The sequence below is a fragment of the Cnephaeus nilssonii genome, assembly GCF_951640355.1.
Source record: "Cnephaeus nilssonii genome assembly, chromosome: 16".
NCBI lineage: Eukaryota > Metazoa > Chordata > Mammalia > Chiroptera > Vespertilionidae > Cnephaeus > Cnephaeus nilssonii.
Window position 1 is genome coordinate 34,818,288 of NC_137087.1, and position 19,911 is coordinate 34,838,198.

The window sequence follows — 19,911 nt, forward strand, 5'->3', positions numbered from 1 at the left end:
TTTTTAAGTTCTGAAAAAGAAAGTGTCTGGGTTTATTCAGATGTCTACGTCTCTCAGCCTCTGTGCAAAGGGGTTATCCTTTCTGGATAAGCATCAGCTACTACACATTGCTTTGACTTTCTCTCGAGAAGACAAACGTGTTGAGAAAGCTGCCTTTCCCATTTGCCAAAGACGATAAAGTAACAGCTGTTACCTAAGCAACCATTCCGGTTTCAAAGGTATTCAAGGTAAGTCTGATATTTCCTCAGAAGAAACGCTCTTCTCCTCCTCAGGTGCTAATTACTGATTCATAGAGAAGCCCTAGGAACGGATGAGCTCTGGGCCATGAAAGGCTGAGAGGATAGAATCTGCCTCGGGAGGCAGAGTGGCGTTTGAGAGCTGTGATGCTAAATCACTTCACTTCTCCTCAGTAGATGACTTGGGAATACCTTCTGCTTTTTACATATATTTCAAAGGCTACACACAGAAATGATCCCATCCCTGGACTCTGCACTAGTATGCTAACAAATGTTTTAGAACACAGTTAATATCATACTGCTTATTTTCTCATTAATAAAAGAGCCAGGGCTGTTATCTTCCTACTCTCTCTGATCTTAAAAAGTAGACATCTTTGGAAAATAGTAATTACTTACTTGAAGTGATAGTTAACAAGAAATATGTATGCACTTCGAATGGAAACCCCCAAAGCCGACCATATGGAAAGGACAGATTAACGGCTCTACAAATGGAGGGAGCAGGTATCTAAAAGACTTGGAGGAACTATCAGATATTGAAATATTAAATATTGAAATAAAATCAGCCTACATTACTAGCTTTTAATTCAAAATGGTTTATAAAAGCAATAAAATAGTAATTTTAACTTTTGAAAACTTTTTAATTATTTGAACATTACAGAGTTGTTCAGTCCAAATGAAATGCACTTTTCTTTGTAATGAGAGGCTAACACCTAGTGCCCCAAAGATATCATTACTGCGAACTTTTTAAAAAAATCCTCACCTAAGGATATGTTTTTATTAATTTCAGAGAGAGAGGAATGGGGAGACAGAAACATCAATGTGAGAGAGAAACACCGATCAGCTGCCTTGTGTGCGCGCTCCAGAACCAGCAACCTTTTGGTGTATGGGGATGATGCTCCAACCAACTGAGTCACCCAGCCAAAGCTACTGAAAACTTTTTGGTATCACTTCTCAAAGGTGATGTTCTGGTAAATTCTTGCTATGTTTTGGTAACACATCTTCTGTAAAAACACCAAATATTTAGTTCTCAACCAAACTAAACCAAGAATCCCAATTACTATTGTGGTAGGCAGTTAGACAGACCTGAGCGTAGCAGGGCAGATGGGCCAGGTACAGAAGGTCACCAGGGTGGAAAGCCCTGGGTGCCGAGCAACAGACAAAACTGGGAAAACAAGGACCTCTTCCCCAGGGTAACCTTTCCTCCCCTAGCAAAGTGCTGGCCATGCAGGTTAGACCCTCTGCCCTTTCCTATTGTTGGTCATACAGTTGGGCCCTCCCCTAGCATGTTCCCCTTTGAGGGGGAATGAAGGGGTGAACAAGGGGACCGGAGAACAGCTCTTAAGTATTTGAGCCCCCAGGACAATGAGGTTCTGACCTGCATCAAACACATCTAGGCCTCAGTTGTGTTTTAGCTCCAGGCCCAGAAAAGCAGCAAAACCAGACAGATGCTGCTGCAAAGACCAACAGCCCCCTGCCCTGGCGCCAACCAATCAGTAGAGACCAGGGCCATGAAAGGACACACCTGCAAAGCTGATGAATGAATATTCAACCTTTTGGTGTGTGGGGATGATGCTCCAACCAACTTTGGGATGCTCCCCAGAGACCTCCAGATAAATACCCTCAAGACTGAGGACCCAGTGTGCTCACTCTTCCTCCCAGGAACATGCCCTGGCCTTTCTGTCCCCCTCTCCTCCACCCACCCCCCAGGCACATTGCCTTTACTTTTCTCTCCTTCTCCTAAGCTCCAAGAGCCCTTCTTTTGCTTCTGTAACTTGTTTGCTGAACCCATTTTTTCTACGGCTCACTTCTACCTCTGTGATTTCCTAAATAAACCTTTGCTTGTATTTGAGCCTTGGCTCTGAATTCTTTCTTAGCTAGAACTCAAGTACCGAAGTTGCTGAACTGAAATCCAATTGTTGGTAACATTCTGGTGCTGTTATCACCACCAAAACTCAAGCCACCACATGAAGAATTAAATGTGCTAAAACCACTTAACAGTTCACTTTTGGTATGGCAAATATTACTGAGGAAGCTTCACAACCAGAGGCAGTTCATCTCTGCAGGACAGAAGAAAAACTACATATATTATTATTACTCTAGACAGTACTGAGCCCCAGTATACTTAATGAACATTTCTAGCCGGGAGTTTTATATGCACCAAATTATTCATAAGAATAAGAAAAGAAATATTATTCATGGATAGAAAATTCTTAATCATGACAGGTTATATGAAATGTCCAGAAAAGGCAAATCTATAGAGACAGAAAGTAGGTTAGTGGTTGCCTGGGGGTAGGAATGGGAATGGGGATTAACTATAAGAGGACAAGAGGGATCTTATTGGCATGATGAAAATATCCTGAAACTGGTTTATGGTGCTGGTTTTGTAACTTGGATAATTTACTAAATACTTCTGAATTGCACACTTAAAGAGGTGAGTTTTGGGCTGAAAAGTATTATCTCTAAAAGTTTTTTAAGTGACAGGGTAATCATTTCGATTTAAGCATTTTGATTGGAACTGGGACTGGGAAGTAACTAAGTAAGGATGTGCTAAAAATCTTCAATTTTGAGAATGTTCACCCTAGTTCCTTCTAATAACCTGAATTTCAAAAGAGGATTAATTAAATTATCATACTTTCATACAATAAAGTTATGCACCTATTATAAGTGATGCATGGAAAATGTGACAACAATCGAAATGTCCATTAATGAAAGTGGTACATCTAAAGAAATTATGGTTCAACCATCCTCTGAAAGTAGTGCAGTCCATACTAAACAGTTAGAAAAATGTTAGATTATACACAACATATAGAGAAATATGTCCAGGATATACTGCATGAAGAAACACCTAGCAGGACAATGCATATAGTAGGACACATGAGAAATGTGTGTGGATTATCTATCTATGTGGATTATCATGTGTGATAAATACCGAGCCATACCTAATGCTTAGCCCTTGGAAGTATAAATAGGAGAGGAAGAGGATTTTCAATCAAAGTTCAAGGAAAAGAATTGGAAGTATGTGCATCCAAGGGCTGAGAATAGTTGTCACTGGACAGATGGCATTTTTATGTTCTTTTATACTGTCTAAACTTTCTTATTGGAGAGGAAGGTTAGCATAGTGGTCAAGAGATGGCCCAGATTTAAATCCTGGCTCTTCTGTGTATTTGCTGGGAGATCTTGAGCAAATTGCTCAACCACTCCATACTACTGCCTTTTGCCTCTGTAAACCGAGGATAGTAAGAGCACTTACACCATAGCCTGGGAGGAAAACTAAGTGTATTATGTACACAAGGCACTGAGAACAGAGTCCAGCACATAATATGTATTCTTTGATAATGCTCATTAGCGTGCATACCAATACCTTATTAGTAAGAAGAAAACACAAACAGAAACTTTATTTTTATGGTGAAAAAAAGAAGTATAAAAACACAGGCACTGTCTGACCTCAGGTATGTTCAATGCCAGGATGCGAGCAGAATGTATTAGGCACAAATCAAAGTCTGGACAGTTATCAGAGCCACTCTTATGACCAACACTGATGTAACCAACCTCCCTGTGGGCCGCACTGAGGGCAGAGGGCCCCTGGGTGGGAAGCTCCCAAGTGCCTGGGCTCCACGTACTGTGATGGACTCATAATGTGAAAGATAATTAGCACGTGTGACCGGACCAATGGGCAAAGGACACCTGAAACACAAACACTCCAAAATAAACACTTATGCCTCATAATTGACCTCAGTGGGACTTGTGGCCTCATCTTGGGACATAACAATATAAACCAGGGTCAATTATCTGACCCTTGAAAAATCATTAACCATCACATTATAATAACACAGAGCAAATCTGTCTTCCTGGGAAAAGGCAAGTTCTAACATAGCCTTTTCCCCACACCTTATGGTGTGAGGAACTTGAAACGTCAGTAGTCCTTAAGATCTTTCCCAACGGCCACCCCTGCACTCTGCACAATACTGGAAACTCTCTTAAAGGAAGGACACGTATTTGTTGAGTGACTACTTTGCACCAAATTCATCTATTTTTCTCGAAACTCTTGGAAGTAGGTATTTTAATCTCCACTTTTACAAATTTGAGGCTCAGAGTGTCCACCCATATGTGGCAGCACCGAGAATCCACTACAGAATCATCCATTTCCAAAGTCTGCTTTCCCAAGCACCATAAATCCTATGGATTTCACTCTTAAAGCAATTCATACTTTTTATTTCAACTGCAAAGTATTTCCTTCAAAAAGGCCTATATACCACCAAAAATTTAGAACACCTGGCCAAAAATATCCCACAAAAGCTCCTGAAATTTCCTAGAAGTATGTATTTTTTACAAAGGACACAGCTGATAATCGCATTTTATTTTTTATTTCTTTGTTTCTCTAAAGCCATCTGGTGTTCAACAGAGCACAAGGTCTCACCCACAGACCCAGCTCCATTGAGCAGAACAAACCACAGAAACTCCTACTTTCAGAAACTAATTTTTCAAAGTAGATTCCATTGCCTTATTCATTTATCCTCCAGTATAAAAAGTCAAGGACAAATTCACAAATAAATTTTTTGTCAGCCTTATTTTGTCAAATTGATTTATAAGCTAAAGCTACACAGACAAGATGGTCCAAAGTGATCCAAAACTATTGTGCTAAAATCATTTATGAACTTTCCTTTGATAGAACTAGACATTTTTAAACACCCTCATTTATCTTTCATTTTGGTATACTATTTAGAAAACTGTCATTATCAAACTAAAATAAATTGGTCTGGTCAAAAGTCAAATTAATGACATCAGTCATCAATTGTTTCATCAGTCTGCACTGAAGTAGATGCTTAATAAGTGCCTGATCATTCAAAACAGTGGCTGGTTCTCTATTGTTCTGATATCCAATTATTTTTGCATTGAATGGCACTGCACAATAACGCAAGTCAAAGTTTAGTATTTACTTCCTCAAAAATAAATGTAATTTTTCCTATTGTAGGCTTTAATTTCAGCAAATTCAAATGAACCGAATCAACTGCCTTTATAAAACTATGAGGAGAGTAAACAAAGCCATTAGAGATCTCATCTCAGGTCAAATGTTATCAAAAAGAGGCCATCATCCTACTAGAAATTGAGATTTATTGAAAATTTCAGGGAGCAACAGTGTATGTCAAATCATTTTGCCTATGTATGAGTAAGATATGTATATAAACATAAATTTATTTGAATTGTTAGTGAATTCTTAAAATCTTCTCTGGAGATATTTATTTAAATAAAGAATTAGCCAACTATTTTCCTTGGATTTAGGTTGAGTCATAGTTAGTTTACATAGATGTAGCTAGCTGTTTTTGTTAACTAGAATCACTTTAACTGTCCAAAGGAGAAGTTTAGTCCATGAAGGAATTTCAAAAGAAATCCATTCTTGATCTACTCATTATTTTAAAATACATTTTTATATAGTTTTAATAACACTCTACACTCACAGCAAACAGACATAATTATCTCTCACTGGCCAGTCTAGAGAGAGAATTATGTGAACACAAAGAAAGAAGAGATTCAACCAATTAACACTTGACACCAGTGTATTGCTTCCACATTCAACATCCTGTCAAATTTATCATGAGGCATATACTGCACACTATTCTCTTAGAACTCACCCTGCTGCCTAGAAGCTAACTGAATAGGGATTATGAAGAGAAGAAATGGAAGTGTTCTGGACTCTATGGTGTATTTGTCAGGCATACATACACGTAGTTGACTAAAGCGTTCCAAAGTGAATCTTTTCAGTCAGGATCTCAATTCCTGATCTTTCCCCCTCCAGCACTTCTTGCTCTTCCTTGACTCCATCCATTCACTCAACACACTGTATTTCATTTCAGGGACAGTTCTAGGTGCTGGGGATACAGAAGTGAGCATTCCCTGTGATTCCAGTTACCTGGAATGACCTCACCAGGTGGTTAAATTCTTATGTTTATAGACATGACTGTTCATAAACTCACAGGCTCTAAATTAAGAGGCCCAATAAACTGCTGAGGGCCTAGGCCAGTGATGGCGAACCTATGACACGCGTGTCAGCACTGACACGTGCAGCCATTTCTGATGACACGTGGCCGCTGAGGCGGCCGCATGCCGAGGATGAAACATTTGCTGCTCCTGAGGATGAAACATTTGCGAAATAATGTATTTTCCTCAAAGTGACACACTACCCAAGTTATGCTCAGTTTTTTGGCGAAGTTTGACACACCAAGCTCAAAAGGTTGCCCATCACTGGCCTAGGAAAATACAGAGGGGAAAGACGCCGAGGTCTATCACTCCTTCAGAGTAAGGATATTCTTGTTGTAATAAGATGGTACAGGGGGTCTCCAGAGCTCTAGTACAAATAACTTCTGTCCCAAACTACAACTTTTTGACCTTAAAAACAGTACAAAGCATGGCCAACTTTTCTCAACTCCACCTTGCTTTCATTTCTTTAAAAAAACAAACATGTTTTATACTCCTTGCACCAAAATAAAAATGTTTTTAATGAACATCAAAAGACTGGAAATAACATGGGAGAAAATATTTACAATACACATGAAATAGGACTGATTTCCCTAATTTTTTTAAAGTATATTTTTATTGATTTCAGAGAGGAAGAGAGAGGGAGAGAGAGATAGGCACATCAATGATGAGAGAGAATCACTGACTGGCTGCCTCCTGCATGCCCCCTACTGGGGATCGAGCCTGCAACCCACCCAGGCATGTGCCCTGAAGGGGAATCAAACTCTGACCTCCTGGTTCATGGGTCAACACTCAACCACTGAGTCACACCAGCTGGGCTGATTTTCCTAATTTAAAATGAGATCATATCAGCCAATCTAGTAAAGATAAGAACCCTATGAAAAAGAAATAGAAATAAGAGGAGAGGGAAGAGGAAGAAGAAAGTACAAAGCAAAACACAAGAACAAGTTTACAGAAATTCAAATGGCCCAAGAACCTACAGGATCCTAAACCTATAATTAAAAATAAGCCCCTGAAAACAGAGATAACATTTGTAACTTATCAGATTGGCAAAATGTTATAAGCCCGGTGATTTGCAGTACTGGTGGGAGTGTGGGAAAGATACAACCCTGATTTAAAAAAAATCAATCTGCATAACCATTCTAGAGTATAACTGGATAATGTTTATCAGAGTTTAAAATGCTTTCATCCTCAAACCTAGCAATCTCACTATACGGTATTAGGAGTTTAACATTAACCTACAAGTATACCAGCAAGATGTTTATACAAAAATATTTACCAATGGGGGTGAGAGGGAAATTGCTTTGGGAATTATGTCTAACACTATGCTGTACATCTGAAACTAATATGATGCTGACTGTCAACTGTAATTGAAAAATAAGAAGGAAATTTAAAAAAGGAAAAAAGTATTTACACAAAGCAGTCTGCAATAAATCCAATAGCTCAATACAACTCCTCCTTCCCAAATATCTGACAATTACTAAAATAGCCAGAAATAAGGCAAAGTTGAAACCAATTACTGTACATCCATGTAATGAAATCTTATACACGTTAAAGTGAATAAGGAAGATTGGTGTGTATTGATGGGGAAAATCTCTAAATACATAATAGGAAAAGTACACACCAAAAAAGAAAAAAGGCTACAGAAAATGTAATCCCTTTACTAAGCAATCTAAAAAAACAGAGAACCAGACAGATGTAGATATTTACCAAAAAAAATTTTTTGCCCCTGGAAGAAATCACAAGAAATGTAATAATAGTTACATTTGAAGGGAGGCTTTTACCTCTCTTTCTGTACTTTTTGATACCATTTGAATGTTAATCATGTACATACAGTTTTAATTTATTTTCAGTGTCATCATGGGTTATCTGAATGGAAGATTATAGGCTATTTTCTTCCCTGTTTATGCTTTCAACAAAATCTAATTTAAATATATTTAATGAGATAAAGACTTTTCAAGTAAAGTTCTGAAGGAGAAAAACAAAACAAATGAAGAAATGAAGTAGGAAAAAAGAAGGCAAGGCAGACAGATAAAATATCAATATGGGTCCAAGGACAAGGTGGAGTATTTCTCTTTTCCCAATGTTTTAAACAAAAGGATAAATGTTGCATTGAATGATGGGTAGGGAGCAAGAAGTCACAAAGAAATCTTAGCAGTTCAAAGCTGTGGAATATAGAAAACAACCTGAAGGAAAAATCTTTAAAAAGCAATTCTGGAAGAAGTATTCTTCCAAATTCACAAGGAAGCAGTTAAAAAAAAAAAAAAGAAAAGAAAAGAAAAGAAAAGAAAGAAAGAAAGAAAGAAAGAAAGAAAGAAAGAAAGAAAGAAAGAAAAAACTAGTAAACTAAATAAAAAACCCACCCAAAGCGAATAAAACCATAACTTTACAATGCATTATGAAATCCTCTGGCAAATATTCATAAAGTCTAAAGAATAAAATCCCAAATTGAATTACACACAATTATAATTCTAGATTGTACTAAATATCTTCACAGGCATTAAAAAGCCCGGAATGTCATCTAGCTGGATGTCATTTCATAAGTGGGGTTCCAATTCTTGATTATCCATGTGTTTATCTAAGGTTTAAGAGGCACACAATAAAAATGAAAATTTGAAGAAACCGAATCTCCAATAGCCCCTTAGGGATGAGTCACGCTATGGATAATACAGGTAATCAAACCACACAGTGTTAAAAATCTGCGGGAAATGATGAGGTGCCATTGAGGGGAGAAAAATGAGAACCACTTAAATATACATACAGCATGCACAATGCCTGCTTGACCAAAGAAAATCAAAGATCAGTGAAGAAGGGTGGGATTTTTTCCGCCCCATGGCAGTTATCAATTTATTGTCTCTCAGCTAGCTACAAATTCACCCTTTACTACCTGATCTGAAAAAATAGACATGGGCCCCTTAAATTCTTTTTTCACTTGTTGTTTAGCAAGATGCTCAGTTTTGTCAGAAGATGCTGGAAAGACACTGTGGGAGGAAGGTGTGGTTCCTGGTTCTGCGGTGTCTCCCCCCCCCCACCCCTGCCCCCGCTCCCGGCCCTGCTGCACCTGTCCAGCACCTACCTACCTTGTAACAGTTTTGCTAACTGATGTGTGAAGAGTGCCTGACTCTGCAGGCCTGAGAGGGGGCGCCATGAGGAGTTTCCCTTATACATAAGAGGTGTCAGCTGAAAAGGTACCAGCTACATCAACAGGTCCTCCATCACCCCTTCTCGTCCCTACCTCTGCTCTGCATTATCACAGGCACCACTGGCAGAAGGCTGCGGCAGAAGGAATGGAGAAGCTGCTGGGAACTTTCTCACCTTCCTCTGGACTGACATCTGGATCTCCTTTGTGGCTTCACCTCCCATCTGCCCTGACAGCCTCCTCATCTGTCCCTCCAGCCAGAGGCCAGTAATGACTTCCTGCTGGGGCTGATCTCTGGGGTTATCAAGGTGCCCTGCTGGGCTCCCTGCCGCACCATCACCTGTGGAAGTAACTTCACAAAGCCCCCTCTTTTTGGGCTACTTAGGCCCTGACTAACCAGTTGTAATAAAAAGGCTGCACACGTGCTGATGAATCACTATGGCTACTCTCCCAGTCTGTCATGCTCTGCTAGAATCCAAAGTTGAAACTTGAGGAAACCTAAAATTTTCCAATAATTTACCTTCATCAGGCCTAAACGAGCCAATGTTAAACTCCAGAAACATTCTGATTTACATAGGAATTCGTGGGAAATGGATTCAACGTCTTATCATCTTTTCTTTTTTAAATCCTCACCCAAAGATATTTTTCCATTGATTTTTAGAGAGAGTAGAAGGGAGGGAGAGAAAGAGAGAAACATCAATGTAAGAGAGACACATTGATTGGATGCCTCCCACACACGCCCCAACTGGGGCCGGGGATGAAATCTGCAACCCACTATGCACCCTTGACCGGGTCCATGGGCTGATGCTCTAACCATTTAGCACACCAGCCAGGGCTTACCATCTGTTTGTTTGTTTTTTAAAGATGAATCATCTTCCCCAAATGAGAGGATGGAAATGTTCTGTGTCTTCTCTGTCCAGCATGGCAGCCACTAGGGACATGTGTGGCTATTGAACACTTGAATGTGGTTAGTGTGATTAAGAAATGGAATCTTTAATTATATTCAATTTCAATTTAAATTAATTTTAATAGCTGTCTGTGGCTAGTGACTACAGTATTAGACAGCAAAAGTCTAGCATATGGTCATCTATTGCAGGGAAGGCCTTCTGGTACTGGTGGTGTTTCTGTGAGCTCTGGCAGGGGTGCAGAGGGAAGCAGAGAAGTATTAGCCCTAACAACCCCTAGCCTCCCTGACCCCTGCCAATACAGACATACAATTTCTCAGAGAATTTTGTTAATAAATTTTCAGAGAATAAAGGGCCTTGGAACATAGTAGCCTGATAGTGAAGAAGTGTGGAGGAAGTGGAGATTGAGGAGAGGTATCAATCCAGTAAGGGGAGGCACCCTCTTGCTTTGTTTCCCTATCCTTCAACCCAGTGGAAACAATCCTCGTCTGCCCTAGGAACCGTGGCAGCCACTCCTTCCTCTCTTTCCCCCAGGAGTCCCCTCGAGTCTGACTGGGCCTGTGTGGTTAACACGTAACTGGCTTCCAGTGATTCTGGCACTGCTGGAACTGTGAAAGGCCTTCCCGTTGATACAGACTGACGATGACTAGTGTCTGAGCTAGAAAGATTTAACTTCACATTTCTGACCTTTACAAGGACATAATCAAAGTAAATGACAGCAGGCACTGATTCCCCTGAGAAATCTGCTCCTAGAAGTAAATGCTAAGGATTTAAGAAAGTGACTGGCCCAGGTCCCTAGACTGATATTTATCAAACAATTGTTCAGCAGGACAAAAATCACTACCCACAGTAGATAACTGCAGAAACCCATTTCAGTATATCGATGGGAATATAGAGAATATTAAAAGGACAATTTTACAGGAATACAGTTTAAAAGTACCACAGCTTATGAACCCAAAGGCCCCAAAGACTTGTGCATATTATTCTGAGAACCAAAGAAAAGCATACTTTATAAATCTACAAGAATCTTAGCAGTACAAAACCACAGTGAAAAATTCTGTGAAATTTTGACTATGAACTGCTTTGATTGTAAACTTCTGCAGTTGTTTGATAATATATGCAATTTAAATGAGAATTATAGGATTTGCTAACTAGCAAAGTAGGAATTAGTGAGCCTTTTAATTATAACTATAACAATGTATTCTAGTTTTACTCATGTTTACACCAGTCGCTCACAGAACAGAACACCACATTTCCAGCGTGACTAGGCACGCAGTAACACTCATTTCTCAACATTTTTCAGTACAAAGAAAAAGACACTAGTATTATGGACATCGCACTATTATGTTGCAAGTCAAGTAGAAAAGACAACCCTGGGGAGTAAGGAGTGGGCTGCTGGTGGATTCACACAGTCCATGGCTGGTCCTTAATCTTAGAGATTCATAAATATGATGATCAGGAGAGGGTTCCTACTAACCACATTCATGGTGCTAGTAAAGTAAAAAAGCTGATTTAGTATCTTGTGAGAAAAATAAACCATCATGTAGATTGGATGCTGGTATATGCTGATCATGTGTCTCCCCAAAGCATAATTACACAAGGAGCCCAGATCACAATCAGAAGGATGCATGGTGGGCATGGAACAGAGATAAATTTTGTGGATTCCTGTGTGGCTTCACACTGCATTGTGAGGTTAAGGCGGGCTCAGCGGTATTCAGTGACTAGAGTAAAGCCATACTTTAACTGAGGTTTGGAAACTAACAGTTGGATTTCAAAGCCACAGACAGCCCCACCACAGGGCTAAGATCCATACAGTGGCCTGTTCATGCTATGCTAGGGGCAGGGTGCCCTCTCCTATAGACAGGCCAGATTGACCTCTCAAACTTGGTCTCCCACTCCAGCCTTCAAGTTTCACTTTCTAAATTCTTCTTCAAACCAATTCCCTTTCAAACAAACATGTTAGTACCTTTAACCAAGTTATAATTCTACCCTAGAAACTATTTAATCTTTACTGATTTTGTCTATCTTTGCTGTGATCCATTCATCAACGCATTTTATAGTTTCGTTTTGGAGTCTGTTATTTTTTTTCCAACTCAGAAAGGGAAAGAGATCTACCTGTTGGTCCTTACCTATGGCACACACATACCACACTTATGGTAGGAGCTAATAATTCCACAGGGACGTGAAGGCTTTAGGAATTTCAGGGAAGGTGGGGGGGGGGAAGACCTCTTAAAAAACACACAACTACACCCACAACCTATATTGAAAGAAGTATATTAAAGAATTCATTAAATACTAAGCGTAAACTCTTTTAAAAATACAAGCTAGCAGCCCTGGCCAGTGTGGCTCAGTTGGTTGGGTATCATCCCATGCACTAGGTTGCCAATTTGATTCCTGGTCAAGGACACATGCCCAGGGTTGTGGGCTCCATGCCCGGTAGGGGGCGTACAGGAGGCAGCCCATCTATGTTGTGTTCTCACATCAATGTTTCTCTCTCTTCCTCTCTTTCTAAAACAATAAACTATTTTTTAAGCTAAAAGACTTATAACATAAGTAATCAGATATATATGTTCCACTCTACCTTGACATTTTATTTGTTTTGTTTTTTGTTAATCCTCACCCGAGGATATTTTTCCATTGATTTTTCTTAGGGAGAGTGGAAGAGAGAGGGAAAGACGGAGAGAAACATTGATGTGAGAGAAACACATTGATTGGTTGCCTCCTGCACAAGCCCTAACCAGGGCCTGGGCCAGGGAGGAGCCTGCAACCGAGATATGTGCCCTTGACCAGAATCGAACCTGGGACCCTTTGGTCCGCAGGCCGATGCTCTATCCACTCAGCCAAACTGGTTAGGGCCTTGACATTTTAAATCTCTTTGTTTCTTCTAAGTCTAAAATGTGTGTGGGCCTTTTGGTGAGACTCCAGTTTCAAAATGCAAAGAAATCTATCCTTAAATTTGTTGATTACGCACAAATCTAGAACTTGTGATTTTGGTACACAATACTAAAGAATTTCACCAAGCTGATGCTGAGGAGACTAGCAAATATATAATCAGCCTTCAAATACTTTCATCAATACTTTCAGAAGCTCATTGAATTGTCTGGTCCCACTCACACCTGAGAAATCAGTGATGGGTTACACCTAAAGTGGAGAAATCATCCATCAGGCCTCAAGAATTGTGGTCACCAGCACCATCTAAAATCGTCTTCTGTCTGTTATCTCTTGGTTTATTGTTAACCTGACTTTGGCTTGGCTTAAATATAAAACTCTTGCCTTCTGATCCTATAGAGGTATGCAATTTTGTGTATCCAGTTCAGGATTCCCTTTAGAATCAGTGAATTTTTTTTTCAATATTGTTTACCCTGCAACTCAGGGGCAGCTTAAGACCACAAGTGTCTGGAACATAAGCTTCTATTCTCTGCACAATTAGGAGAGTTAAGTAAACTTGAAGGTTATGCTAATGAAGGCCTCCAAGCACTAACAAACTTAGTCTGTGTTATACTAGTAAATTCCTCAGAAGTATGTTCTGATCCCCCAAAATCATTTCCACTCCACGTGCCACTTGGGCTATGACTGCGGAACTTCACCTTGGGCTGCCACCGCTCTGGTGGTGTGAGGCAGCCAAGAGCTCCCCCCACTGCTCCAGGAGGGAAGATCTCCAGGCGCCCACAGACAGGCAAGCTGCTGGGAGTAAGGGGCAGTAACCCCTGCTCCATTTAGGGCTCAAGCCACGTGTTTACGTGAGATTTATTCAATCCAGTTCAAATGCACTAGGGACCTTGAGAAGGAAAATTAAGAGTAACCTCCCTTTAAAAAATCACTAACTAACTTCAATTCTCCAACCTGGATAATAGTCTCTTCCTAATAAGCCGGGGAACTTGGCATTGCTGGGTCTCTTACTGCTGCTACCTCCTTGGAAGATGACCAGAGCTGCAAACATCTCCGCCTTTACCAAGTAGACAGTGGTGGGTGTGCACACTCAGGGATCTTCCTACCCAAGCCCTATCATTAAAAAAAATCACACTCTTGAGTTAAACACATTAACTTCCACCTGACCTGATGGATATGCCACATACTGCCACCGGTCACCACAGTGGCGACAAAACAGTGGGACTGGTGACTGGTCTCCAGACTCCCAGTACCACAGGTGACAGGAGTGGAGGTGATGGGAAAAGCGATCGCATGGAAGTTTTGCTCTATCTTTAGGAAATCACGAAAACTGTAGAGCTGACATATCCACACATACACAGGCTTGGTATCCTGCTTACTGACTTCTTCAGCTCACCGCTAAACTTTGCAAGTTTTTATCGTGGAACAATTCACAAACATAGGTTATATTCTTGGCCAGTTCCAGACCAGTATAAAGTAGGTTATGGTTCTTCCCTACAACCCAAAATAATACTTCCCTCTCCTAAATTCTGAAGAGAAGGCTTTTTGTTTGCTTTTAGCTGCTAAAATCTAATTTCTTAACTCATCCTCTTTCCAAATCTTATATTTTAATAAGTACCACTCAATCCCATTAGCAAAAAAAAAAAAGTTTGTTTAAAAAACGATTGCTTACGAATATGCCTAAAGGCTGCTATGAGATTTACATCTATATCAAACTCTATGAAACAGGGATTGGGTTTTCACCGGTAAAGAGACTTGCCCCAAATCACACCACAGGTTAAATCAATAGGGCTGAGATTCAATCACAGGGTTATCTGACTCAAACCACTGTAATATATTTCTCCAGGGACTGGAGTAAATGATATTTACTGTGCTGCTGCTGATAAAATGTATATGCTGTATACAGCTGCAGACTTAAGAATACATTAACTCTCCAAGGCCCTTTCATAAATCTACCCGGGAAGCTACTTTGTGATATTGCCAAAGCAAAGATTAGTATTCAAATTTCACAAACAGAAACACAGATACTGGAGAGGTAAGCCAGGGGCTGGACCTCAGCACTATAGACATTCGGACAGACAATTCTTTTTGTGGGGGCTGTCCTATGCACTGCGGATGTTGGCATCCCTGGCCTCTACCCACGAAATGTTAATAGCACACCTTCCTACCCCAATTGTGCAATTAAAAATGTGTGTGGACATTGCCTAATGTCCCCGAGGGGTAAATTCACACCCTGTGAACCACTGAGCTAAACTAATTGCCTCAGGTCACATAACTGGTTAAAGAATGTACTGGTATCAGGAAAGAGCTCTTCTAAATCCTAGCTCAGTGGAGATACTTATTGTACCAAGCTATGGCTCCTTAAGAGAAAGCACTGTTAGTACTGCCTCTCTCGGCTTTTACACGGAGGTATACATCCCTAGTGTCTTCAACCACTGTTCAGTTTCTAGACCCTCTCCAAAGCCTGATTACCTCGGCTGGACACACTTTTAAACACAAACCCAGAACTGTGCACAACACTCCCTCAAGTTGTAAAAGCAGGAGCAACAACAAAAGACTAACATCCAACACACACAATGTACCACCGCCAGGCTCTGTTTTTAAGCACTTCACGTGAGCTACCTAATTTAATCCTTCAACGTTTTCAACAGCCTATGACATAGGTGTTCTTATCTGCATTTGATGAATGAAGAGACTGAGGCACAGAGAATAAACAACTTGCCCAAGTTCAGGCGCCAACGCCCCTGCTCTCAGCACTTCAAAGAACTGTGAGATTGTCAGCATCTGGTTCTGAATAGTCCATCTCTACTAATGCGTGAGATTTTCCCCAGCTGTATCAAGGGCCCTTCTCAAGGCACCTTGGTCAAGTCTGACATCACTCTACTGATCATCCCTGTTGGGTATGACAAGATGCAAGACCACTTATCTATCTACTACATGCACGAAATTCATGCAAGAGTAGGCCTTCCTTCCCCCGGCTGCCTGCACCAGCTTCCCTCTGGCACCTGGGACCCGGGCTTTCCTCGCAGCCCGGCTTCGTCCGGAAGGACATCTGGTCTAATTAATTAGCATATTACGCTTTTATCATTATAAATATTGCTGTCCAACCCACGTGTTCATCTTGAGTTAAGAACACAAAGCACTCCGTCAAATGTTTTGTTAAAGCAGGCAGGTCAGATCTACAGCAATGTAGATATACTTGTCCAGTAACGCTCAAAAAAGAAATGAGGTCAATTGGAGATGACTGATGCTAAATACTGATCATCACCACCTTTTCTAGGTGATCCCTACTCCCCTTTTAAAAAATATGACTTATCATTCTGCTAGACACCAACACAAGCTCGGAATCGAAAGCATGGAATTTACCATCTCCCCTAGTTTTGAAAATCAAGTTGTTTGGCACAGTTCCTCCTCTGCGTGATTTTCACAAGATTCACCCCAAGTGGTTTTATCATCACACTGGCATGTTCTTTCAACATACTCAAGAACTCGAGGCACTTAGAGCAGCCAGGACTTAGAGAGGTTTGAGGAGGAGCCCAGGACATCCTTGCTGTCCTTGGGAAGGGTGGGTGTTGCTGTCAAATGGATGGCGAGACTAATGAGGTGGGGCTGTGAGCAATCTCGGGTCCTGGGATAGGTGCTGTATGTAGTCCATGGTCCTCTGGGAAGGTGGCATTGTTTATGATGACGTCCCAACAGATGACCCAGCAGACGATCTCAGAACTGGCTGCCCCTGGTGAGATACACAGAGACTTCCCCACTTCCGTTGAACGAGAAAAGCTTCAGTACTCGTAGCGCGCCTTTCATAACCTCACCATTCTAAACAAGCAGGTTCAACACGAACCGACGTGCTAACAGAAATTTTAAAACATTGCACACGGCGTATAATATACTGCGGGTGTGCATCCACACACAGAGAAATCCCCTACTGGAAGTCATGGACCCAGCTGCTTGGTTTACAAGCAGAGAACACCTGAGTTGCACTTTTCGAGGAGCAGGACGAACAGGCACGTCCAGAACTAAAAGAGCTCCAGGAACAAAGGAGAAAGTCACTCGGAATCAGCAGCTATGAGGCGGCCACGTGTATTAACAGGTTCACCAAGAATAGGACTTGTTTAGTTAATATTTGAAAACCACAGGCTTCCAGAGCAAATGCATTATTCCTTGAACTTTGACACTTTGGCACGGGGGCAATGAGGAGCTTTTAAAATAACTTCAAAATCTGCTTTGAACTTAGAACTTCCCCTGGATTATTTCACACAGAAAGATCAACACTATTTTGTTAGGAGCAATGGGAGCCACCTGGGGAAAATTACAACCTTAAATGCTAACTTCTAGTGTAAATGAAATTATCTAGCTGTGAGATTTGGAGCAGATTACGTAACTTTGCCCAGGCTGTTTCTTGAACTATAAAACACAGATAATAATACCTCTATACCTCCCAGCATTATTGTGAAAATTAAATGAGGCAGAGGGTACAAAGCCTCTCAGTCTCTGATAAAAGCGGGCTCTTTAAATGCTTGGTTCTATTACACCCATTGGGGTTAGTCAAAATCCAAATTTAATTCTCTCTTTAGATTTTAGACATCTTCCAGATTTAATAAAATAGATTCCCATTCTTACCACCTGAGGGGGCTTTCCAACTACCCCAGTGGAATTAGGGCCATTTCTCTCAACATCACAGGCTGTTTCTCAAAAGAAAGGGGATCCCAAGTTGTTACCTCTCACTCAGAGCGACTTAATTCGTTAAACTCAAAGCAACTGAACTTCCAAATTAGCATATAAGCTGGGAAACAGTATTAGTATTAGTTGGTGATTATCAATATTTAGCATCAATGTGTAAATAATTTAAAATTCTACAAATTATTTTAATGATCCCATTTAGAAGTGACTGTCTGGAGAAGCTTCCTTCACAGACCTGATAAAGTCAGTTGCAAAGAACTTTGCCCTTTCTTTCTGTTACAGAGCCCGTCTACTGAGCCAGTCTATAGCTTCATAAATGAAGAAGTTTAAGGACAGCATCCTAAGTTCTGTCATCCTTTATGCCACCGGCCGCCTTCCGCCGGCCTCTCCCGCAGTCAGTGTTTCTGATGGTGATGTGTCTGTTGCACTGTGTGTGTCTTTGGCAAAACTGCAATAATCACAGATTCTGCTTCTCTGCTGCCCTCCTCCCCATCCTCTTGCAAGAAAACAATTTACTTGCAGCATACACATCTCTATGCACTGCTGACTAATTTCTTACATAAAAAGCAGATTTTTAAAAAGAAGCTCACCGACTTTATTTCTACAGCAATTTAAAAGTGATAATCATCAACTCAACAGGCTAAGAGTGGACCGGGAATATACCACACTGGAGGGTTCCCATTGGGGTACAACGTAGATAACAACTCCAGATGGCAAACACAAATCGGGGGAAATAAAAATAAAAATAAATGCTATGCACTCTTCTCAGTGTATTTCTCTCCACAAATTCCACAGCACAATTATCTGGCCACAATAAATAGAAAGCATAGCTGTGGAGTAAACACGCTCACCCCACAACGCGGGAGCACGTGCTTCTTCTGGCACCGAGCAAAGATCTCCCTCACCGGCTAAGCTCCCAACCAGCCAAAGGAGTTGGCTGACGGACCTTTAATTTTATTTAGTACAGGGACTGGAGTTTGAGAAAGTGATATTTCCCCCAAACTTAGTAATTAACTGTAAAGACAACCCCACTCCCTCAAAAAAACTCCATTAGGAGAGCTCGATCACCCCTAACCGAAACCACCGCCTGGTCCTTAGCTCTCAACAGCACCCCACAGGGTCTGGAGCAGGGATGCAGCCCGCCTATACGCTGGCCACTGCTTCACCAACTACCCTGTGAGCGGTCTCAGGTGTCGACAGCTCCTGCCCATTTTATCATCAAAGCGAGGTCCAGCCCAAGCCAGGATTCCCTTTCCTTCGCCACAGCGGAGGGAAAGGCAAGGGTCGCGTTAGCGGGTGTTTTCTGCAAGGCAAGAAAGGCCGTTTCCCCCGCTCTGAACCAGGTCCCGCGGTCTGTCAGCGCTTCGCCGGCCCCAGACAGCGTTTTAATGAACCGCAGCATCCCAGACGGAGCAACACTTACGGTCTCTCCTGGCGGAGGCAAAGTCTCCTGCAAAGTTCCTGGGGCACTAAGTTTCTGCGCTCCTGCCCGCCGGTGCCTGCCAAGGCGCAGGCGGAGAGGCGGAGGCGGTCCGAGGCGCGCCGACCCCGGCCCCCGCTCCCGGGCGCGCCCGCGCCTCTGCCGGCCGGAGGAGCCGCCCTCTCCCGCGGCCTGCGGGCCGGCTGGCCAGCACCGCGGCGCGGAGAGCCCTGCGTCCCCCCGGCGGGCGGGCGGGCGGGTGCTCCCAGTGGGACAGCTGTGAGCAGGCACCCGGCACAACCCCTGAGGCTCCAGCGGGGAGGCCGCGGCTGAGCTGAGCAGGACAGCAGAGGTTTTGGGAATGCAGGGTGCGGCCCTCTAACACAGCAAAAAAGAAATGAGTCAGTCCGTGCAATTCTAGCCAATAAGCGTGTTCAGTCGGTGAAGGCGGAACTTTCCTTTCTTGATTTACATCAGGCTTACGAGCCTTCTGCAGCCTTTAAAAAAACACCAAAATACAGCCTTTGGCAACTTCAAGAAAATGTAGATGGCCTTTTAAAAACTCTCATAAAATAAGGGGTAATCTTATGATAGACACCTGAACAATGGATGTACATTAATTTCTATTCCTTAGTAAAAGTTCTTGAGTTAGGCAGCGATCCAGGG

General features: G+C 41.7%; 1 protein-coding gene across 6 annotated transcripts in view; it reads right to left on the bottom strand.

Moving 5' to 3' along the window:
* The window catches only part of SGMS1 (sphingomyelin synthase 1), a 253,701-nt gene that overhangs the window by 59,030 nt on the left and 174,760 nt on the right, over positions 1-19,911 (bottom strand). The window contains exon 1 of one of the 6 annotated variants that reach the window (XM_079793329.1): positions 19,249-19,615. The exons of the other annotated variants lie outside the window; for them this stretch is intronic. The gene's annotated coding sequence lies outside the window, so the exon portion shown is untranslated. Of the gene's footprint in view, positions 1-19,248; positions 19,616-19,911 lie in introns of those variants that run through there. 6 annotated transcript variants of the gene reach the window in all.